Below are 9,570 nucleotides of genomic sequence, written 5' to 3'. Positions count from 1 at the left end.
GAGGTGTAAACGTTATTCGGGTGAACGTAGAAAACTCGGTTGTGATAGTGAAGATCTCCTTGAGGTGAGGAGCAGAGACGTAGGTCGTGGGGACCGAACTCCGTAATTATATCGTTTGTTTGTGATTGCATTGACGCACTTATTTTTATGTTTATATCTTATATCGCCTTTGTATATTGCTTGTTGATTATATTGCTCACTATCTTGTTTAGATTGTTATCCCTTGTGTTAATTATATATCCTTGCATATATCCTATAGTATATCTCATTGCTAGGATATTTATCTTTGTTCATATTGCATATTCTTGCTCATAGCATATATCCTATAGTATATCTCATTGCTAGGATATTTATCTTTGTTCATATTGCATATTCTTGCTCATAATTAGTCGTATATCTATCTTGATTTATCTTTGTTCATATTGCATATTCTTGCTCATAATTAGTCGTATATCTATCTTGCAAGAATATATTTGTTAATTAGTTTTAATTGACATAAAATCGGATTAGATTAGCATAAGATCCTAATCACCCCCTCTCTAGGGTCTAATAATTAAGTCCATCGTATTATCCCTCCTTTATATATAAAGAGAAATTGGTGGTACTCCTAGAAACATAGAAAATTGACATGAGTCATACCGAAAATTGACAAGTGCATACACCTTATCCTATCATAATGTGGTATGTGGACACTTAATTTTGTATTCATCTAAGATTCCTTATTATATTAAATATATTGATAATTAGCAAATTCTAATTATGATAAAATATTTAACAATCCTAATCAAATCATAATTATCCATAATTAAAAAATCTAGTAATCATGTTTTTAATTCTCTCTGCTTTTTACATATATAAGAGAAATTAGTGGTTTGATCATATTATTCTTACATCTCAAAAAATTATCACATGTCCGTCCTTAATTTTTTAAAGGCTAAATTTTACTTAACCTCCAACAAATTTGGGTGTTCTGGTATTAAACCCCTAAAAGTTTTGAATTTCACTGAACATATAATAACAATATGACTTTTCTTTATGTATAATTGATCATATAATTATTTACGGTTGACCATTGGTGTTACATATCAAAAGATTGTTATGTGCACCTTCTTAAATATAAAAAAAAACCTTCAATAAGTTTGGTCACTTGGTATGAATCCCCAAAAACTTTTTGAAACCTCCAATAAGCTTGGAAATTTAGAATACCTCTAAAAGATTTTGATGTTTTTCAATTAACTACATAATGGTGTTACCCCATAATTGTACACTAATTCACATTATCCCTCAAAACTAATGTGTATTTCTCAAATTATTTCTATTTCCAGATTAACCCATAAAATTTCAAACAACCCTTAAAGAATCTAAAAATCATGAACAATTCCCTTTAAATTCCAAAAATTCAAGACAAATCCATAAAAATTGAAAAATAAACATAAACAAATCCTTGAAAAATATGAAAATCACAAACAATACTCTTAAAATTCTGAAAACGAAAAACAACCCTCCTAAAATCTATAATTGTGCAAAACCTTCTAAAAAATATAAAAATTACAAGCAAATCCTAAAAGTTCTAACATTACAGAAAACCACTCAAAAAGTTTGACTATTACAAATATCTCCTATAAAAATAAAAAATACAAATAGTCATTATTGGTGGATTTCTGTCAAAAATTATTGGGGATAAAGTGACAAAACTAAAATACTTTTTTCACACAATTCAATTTTTAGAAGTCTGATGGAAATAAAAAAAAGAAACTCATAAAAAATGAAGAAATCAGATATACAAACCAAAGAAACCATATCCACCAGTGTGAGCACGGACAAGATGATTGTATATATTATTTGAAATTAGTTTTCTAGGTGACATCCATTTGAAATGGCGAGAATTTTTTCTAGGTAATCCATTTGAACTGGTGAGAACTTTTGTGCAACTTTAACATATTGAGTGGAATATCAACTATATCCTTATTAATACAAATATAATTTGCAACGAGAGAGGAGGGAAACAGATGTTTGCGAGGTAGTAATTAGCTATTGAAGGTGTAATTACTCATCCATAAGTAAACACTAATCAAACATAGTCAAACGGATTGAATGAATTTTGTAAAAGACTAGTATCAAACAACACATATGATTCGGGTGACTTAATAGCAACTTCATTGATTTGATAGACTAATATCAAAATACGAAAGTTTTTGAGCGATTAATATGGAAATAACCCTATTTATCTACTTGAGGTCACCAAATCTATGTATTCTATTATAATATTAATTTACAACCAAGACCTTTAAATATTGTATTGATTTACACTCTTCAATCACAGGACCAGATCAATGAAAAGGAGAGAGTTGGGTACAGAGACCGAAGCGCAAGACCCACGGGTACCGTGGGCCCAACCCCATGAAGACATTTAGGGTCTGTTTGGTTCGTTTCCTTCACTTTCCAAAGGCCACTTTTCTTCATTTTCTAGTGTTTCCTTCAATTTCCTGAAAAATGTTTCTTGTGTTTGTTTCGTCCAAAAATATGGAGTGAAAGTACTTTCCACCATTTTTCTTAGTTTGGTTCAACTTGAAAAAAGAAGAAAATAAGTGAATTGTGAATAGATTCCCTCATTTTCTAGTGTTTGGTTCAAACTAAAAAATCAAGAAAACTTGATTGTGGTCACCATGGTAAGATTACCACTCATCATCATAGTTGTGCATATAAACATGGAAATTGTGAACAAAATCAATTATCTTATGATCACAATTGAATCAAATGATGAATAACAGATTAGCACAAAACTGAACCCAAAGCAATGTTGGCTGCAATATATTTTGTGCTCAGAAAAGGCTGTTTTTTCATTATCTACCTCGCCATGAAGTTTATAAATAGCAATATATGGCTGCAATATATTGCCTCGCCAATAGATATGGGGAGATGAAACCCGACATGGTCGTGTATCCCACATCACACAAGTAATATTTTCCTACAATTTATATGATGTGAAAGTGTTTAGTAGAATTTTTTGTCATTTCATTGAATATCATTTATTAATTGAAGTAATTAAAACAAAATTGAAGATTTGATGAAATTACCATCATATACTTTCAAACCATGAGGTTGTGGCCTAGACAATGCATCTTGAAGGACTCTAAAGTCATTTGCAGAACCTTCCCATCCAGCTAATACGTAAGTGAATAACTTGTTTGGGGTACAAGCCGCTAAAACATTTTGTGTAACACCTTTTCGACCACGAAATCGTGGTTGAAGATTAGCAGGTAGCATAGCATCAACATGTGTCCCATCTATCATACCAATACAATCCTAAAGGATAAAAAATTATTATTAAATATTTATAATTAAGTTAGATGAACATGCTTTTAATCACAAATTAAAGAGAGAATACCTTGAAATAAGGATAGTATAGAGGGTTGCTAAGGATCTCCTGTGGAACTTCATTCTGTGCTTGTCTTAAAAAACGTGATCGTATGAGGCAAATTGCTTCTAACACTTTGTTGAAATACCTACTCACAGTCTCACCAGATCTAATAAAATGTGACCTAATACTTCGATTTTTAGTTTTGTGCTCCAAAATATTCAAAGTCATAGCAAGTTGCTCCTCCACTGTAACATGTCTTGAGTCTCGCAATAAATCATTTCTCCTCATTATCCCGGCAAGCTTCACAAAAGCACCACTACGCATTCTAACGTAGTTGATACAACTATCACTAAATCCATTATATATACGATCCAAGTGTTGTTTTCTATTTTGATATTGAATTGTTTTCTCAACACTAGGCCCTGCACGTATAGATCTACGTCTGCTTTGCATTCTCCTCATGAAGGTCATAACCAAAACTAAGACAGATAGTGCAGCACCCGAACACATATTAATTACTGTCTCTTCATCGAGATCACCATCCATCTAAAATACAAAATCATATTAAAGCAAATACCAACACTAAATGCAAATGATGCAAATGATAAAATTTACCGTTAAAATCTTGTGCACCATCCGTGGTAATTGATTACTCTACATCTTTGGAGTTCTTAAACAAAATATATAAATATTGATAATTAAGGTTGAATAGCAGTAGTTGAAAGAGTAAATCTTGATAGCTACAGAAAAAAACAGAAAGAAAGAAACTAACTTTGATTATTTCGCCTTCTTCATTAACAAAAAAGAATCTTAGCTTCTAGTACTTTTGTCCGGAAACCAGCTCTATCTTCCTTAATTGTTGAGGTTTACAACTGAAAATCAAGTATTTGACCTTAATTAAATGTAAAAAATCTCTCCTTTTTAATATTTTGAGATACAATCTAGCTGCACTTAACAGTTTCATACTCTTCGTGGACAAAATCATAAGGAAAAGAAACTAAACTTTGATCGCTACAGAAAAAATCACTAAAATTAACCAGTACTCCCCTTTCCCTAATCGAATCTATCCACAAATAATTGAAGATAAAACAAAATTAAAGAAGCAATTGGGCTCAAGATCCAACCTTTAACGACTTCGTCTCTCTTGCGGAGCTCGGCAGATTGGAAGGCGTGAGATCCCCTTTCCCTGAGTCTGAGAATGGGTTGAACCCTAGATTGGAAGGCGTGAGGGAAGGAGGAGGTCGAAATTCTTGGTTGATTGGGGCGGGAGGGAGAGAAGGGCGGGAGCGGGAGAGAGGGGCGGGAGCAGGAGAGAGGGGTAACCAGAACGAGTGGAAAGGGGAAGATCAATCGCCGATTTTTGTACGGGAGAGAACAAAGACGAGTTTTCCGCTGTAATCAGGCGATTTTGAGCGGAAAATGGAAGAGCGAAAAAGCTGTCAGAAACCCCGCACTTTTCTTCCCTTTCTTTTTTCTTTTTAACGAAGCAAACACCCGATTGTGAGGGGAAGTAACAAATTCACCCTGTGTCAGTTTTCCCAAAGGCCATAACCCTTCATTTTCTGCAATTTTTGGCCGAAACAAACAGGCCCTTAAAGCAGGATCCAAAACTCAGCAGCAGCAGCAGGGCTTGGAGGGTTTCCAAAAATAGAATGACTTGCATGGTAAGACATTCAGCTAGATTTAGACAGGAACGAAAAGGGTCCAGAGTGCCGGTATTTGATGTTGGCAAGAGACAAAATGAATTTGGATACTTTCCTCTGTGGAAAAATTACTGGGCAAAATCATTAGCTTTAATAAATTCAGATTCAGAGAGTGGACTACCCTCCAGTGGAAATTTGTAATTTAAGATTTCTGACAGTCTCTCTATAGACTAGTACTGTTGCCTCCATTGTCTTCCTATTAAATCAGGATGTCTTTACCCAGGTTTCTTGGGTAGTTTCTGGTCGATCTACGATCATTAGCAGATCAATGTGCTACGCGGATCGGTAAGAAAGTTAAACTTCAATAGGAAGCCCGAAGGTGGCGTGAGAACAAATAATATCAAGAAGATCAAAGGATGATTGATGTGTCATGTTGCTCCCATGATTATAGGCGTAGACTAAGGTATATATAATTAGCCCATACATGCATATATATAAGGATGACAGACTTGACCCAAACCTATTTGCCCACTCACACCTACCCACTAAACGACCCATCCAAAACCACCCATTAGTTAAATTCGTCATAAATGGGTGGATATTATTTCTATTAAAGATAAATTAATGAGTAGGATATTACTGTTGAGGGTGTTTTTCGCATTTTTTAAAACTTGAGGGCGTTTTTTACAAATTTAAAATTTATAGGGGCTTGCTGAAAATTTCCATATTTATTGTAAGTTTAGAAATTTCTAAGAGTTCATCGCAATTTTTAAACTTTAAGGTTGTTTTTTTGCAATGTTGTAAACTTTGAGGGTGTTTTTTTAATTCTTTGACACTTTGAGGTTGTAGTTTCTAAATTTCAAATTTAGAGGGGATGCTGTTTGTTGTTTTCAAATTTTATATGTCATCTCTGAGTTTTTAAAAAGCCCTCTGAAAGTATGTTGAATGCCCTTGAAAAGCTTGCTAGAAGCCCCTTGAAAGTTTAAAGAAAATCCTCAAAAAATGTATAGAGAGCCCCTTATAAGTTTGCAGAAGCCCCCTAAAAATTTACAGAAACCTCTAAAAGTTTCTCTAAAAGTTTGCTGGAAACTTCTAAAAGTTAAAAGTTTACAAAAATCACCCTAAAAGTTTGCAGAAAGCCCCTCATTAGTTTGCAAAACCCCCCATGTTTGCAGAAACCCCCAAAAGTTTACAAAAAGCCCCTAATGTTTGCAAATGGTTCCTTCAAAAAATTACAAGTATGCCCTCACATTTACAAATAGACCCCTGAAACTTTTATATATATAAAAGTCTAATGGCTAAATGAGTTATTGGGTTACCCCATGCATGAACCACTTATTTAATAAATGGATCCGTAAAAAGTGACTCATTTAGCAAATATGAAATGGGTTATAAATGGGCAAATAGACATAAATGCACCCACCCACTTATGACCCATCCAAAACCTACCCTAAACCACTAATTTGACAACCTTACATGTACGTTGTAGAATTTTGTTGATGTTAATAGTCATGTTATCGTTGCATAATTACTGGCTTAGACCCAAAAATCATGTTAATCCACAAAAGGATGTAACCTAAATCATAATTGTCTAGTACTTAGTCCATAGGTGGAATATCTCATGAATTTTGAACAGCCATGTCGCCCCGATGACTACAGGTTAAGACAAATCAATGAATAGTCAAATATTGCCGTTAGCGGTAAGGATATATTCACAAGGGAAGACACAGATTGTTGGGACATTAAGTCCCTTATTGGAAGTGAGAACAAAGAATAATAAGTTTAAACATGAGTTAGAGCTTATAACATACCTAATAGCACAAGCATCATTTGATTCCTAGCTCTTTTTAAAGGCCCATTAATTTCCGACTGGGTCCAATGTCTCCCCCAACAGTACTTATTGTGTTCTGTCTTTAGCACTCAATTGTACATTTTGCTGAAGAATTTTCATAATTGTTTTATAAAACGCAAACAGTCTAAAACAAAATACGTTGTTTGCACTTGGCAAATTCTTCCATAAATGACTTATGAACATCTAATATTTCAATTATTTATTGGTTTTCCTACAATTTATTTTACTTTTCTGTCTCCGTCTCATGGGTTTCTAAATTATTAAGTTCTTCACTATTATTTTGGTAATATCAATAATTTATGGTATATATAAGTTTGTTAATCGTATTGGCTACAACTATTAAAATCATATTATTAAAACTATGATTGTTACACCAAGGGGCTGTTTGGTTGGTTTCTTTTGCCCCTGATTCCCTATCAAAACTGAAAGCTCCATTTTTAGGAGCGTTTTGACAAGAAATCTGCCAAGCTGTCAGTTTTGACAGGGAATCAGGGGCAAAACAAGCAAAACAAACAGCCCCCAACAATTGTAGTATTAAATTATGATTTAAAGTAATGATTTCTCTAATATTTTTTGATAGGATCAAGAATCCAAATCAAGAAAAGAAAAAAAAAAACCTCTCTCTCTCTGATACATCACTGTCTTCTTTTTTATTTAGTGTTGTTTCCTGAGTTGAGACGCAACCAAAATACTTCCACCCTTTTACCATTAAGAGCACGGTGTGCAGAGAAAGAGAGAGAGAGAGAGAAAAAGAACTTTGTTTGCCTGCCATTGAAGGAAAGCCCACAACAGGAAAAAGTTGGAGGAAAAAGAGAGCACTAGAGAGAGAGAGACAGAGAGCGCGCAATTTGAGGTTTTTTATGGCCGCCTGTATTTTTATTATACTCCTTTCCTTTTCTTTGTTACCTCAAACTTTAGCTGCCTCTCTTTTCCAAAAAAAAAAAAAAAAAAAAAAAAAAAAAAAAAAAAAAAACTATAGCTGCCTCTGTAATAATTCCAGCCCTTGACTCGCACAAGGAGAAGGCCGCGGAAGGAAAGGCTAGTGTGATAGTAGAGATGCGGACTCCTACCGATTGCACGTGACGTTAATGTACATAAGATTGAGGGAAATTTGCTTCCGCTCCTCGTGGGAAAAAAGTGCAAAGGTAGTCACCCCAGGTCAAGAAGTCAAAGGCATAAAACCACCTAGATTCTTTTTTTCCCCCATTTGGTTGCCCCTTTTATAGGGGTGCATACGGTACGGATACAGCTCGGATATAATGCTTATCATACCCATATCCGCCAAAATCGGATATGATTATGGATTTAGATGCGGATTTATAAACGGATATGTCTGCTGATATAAAACGGATATGAGAAAACTAGATAGTATTGAGAAAAACATAGTTCACGTGATATAAAAGAGATCGTTAATATGTTCATTATAGCTAAAAAAACTAAGATTTGACATTTTGATCATCAAAATTAACCACAAATCCATAATTTAAGAATTGAAACTATCGTAAGAGTATGACTAATATGTATTTGGATATTTCGGATATGGATACGGATATTTCGAATGCGGATGCAAATATTTCACTGCAAAACTATATCCATAACCATTTCTTATCAGTTATATATTTGGGTAGCCATATCCGTAAACTAACAAATATGAATATTGATATTTCCTCGGATACGAATATGGTTTAGCTACCCTACCCCTTTATCCACAATTATCCCTGTAATTACCTATAGCTCTGAAACAACTAGGATTTGAGATGGCAGACCTCGCGATTGGGCTCGGAAACAAATGCAATGACGAAGAGGGAGAGCACAATGAGGGGGAGAAGTCTTTACGGTCAAAATCATTGGGCGATCACCTTGGACTGTGAAATTTCAATCTCAAGATTAATATACACTGCGCGAGTGAGGATTTCTACTGCTCCCTTTTTGGATTTGGAACGAAGATGGCAGTAGCTTATGCCTGTTCATTCGGGCCGCTCGGCCCAGTCCGGCCAGGAAATCATGGTCTGGGGCGGGCAAAACGGGTGACCCAGACTCAGACCCAGGGTGTCCATGCCGGACCCGGGTCCGGGCCAAATCAGGCCAGGCTCCGGGTCGGTCTGGATTTTTTCTTTTTTTTTGATAAAAAATTACCTAAAAATTAGATTAATCTTATTATATTTATATCAGCATGTATGAGTACATACCTACATTATGTAGCTATATATTATATATACATATAATATAATATATGTATGTATTAATTATTTATAAATATGTATTATAGTTATATATGTATTTGTTACATATTTACAAGATGCTTATTTAAGTACAATTATACGCTTTACTTATATGATGATATACTTTTATATATATCAGAAGCAATATACTTATATATACTTATATAACTGTAATTCTATAAGATACACATATAAGTAGACTTTTAACTACATTATACATATTTATATACTTATATCTTAGTATATATACCATGCTAAGAGAGAGAGAGAGTGTATATATATATGATATACTTTTATATATATCAGAAGCAATATACTTATATATACTTATATAACTGTAATTCTATAAGATACACATATAAGTAGACTTTTAACTACATTATACATATTTATATACTTATATCTTAGTATATATACCATGCTAAGAGAGAGAGAGAGTGTATATATATATATATATATATATATATATATATATATATATATATATATATA

This window comes from Asparagus officinalis, chromosome 8 (genome assembly GCF_001876935.1).
Source record: "Asparagus officinalis chromosome 8, Aspof.V1, whole genome shotgun sequence".
Lineage (NCBI taxonomy): Eukaryota > Viridiplantae > Streptophyta > Magnoliopsida > Asparagales > Asparagaceae > Asparagus > Asparagus officinalis.
This window is presented reverse-complemented; position numbering follows the sequence as displayed.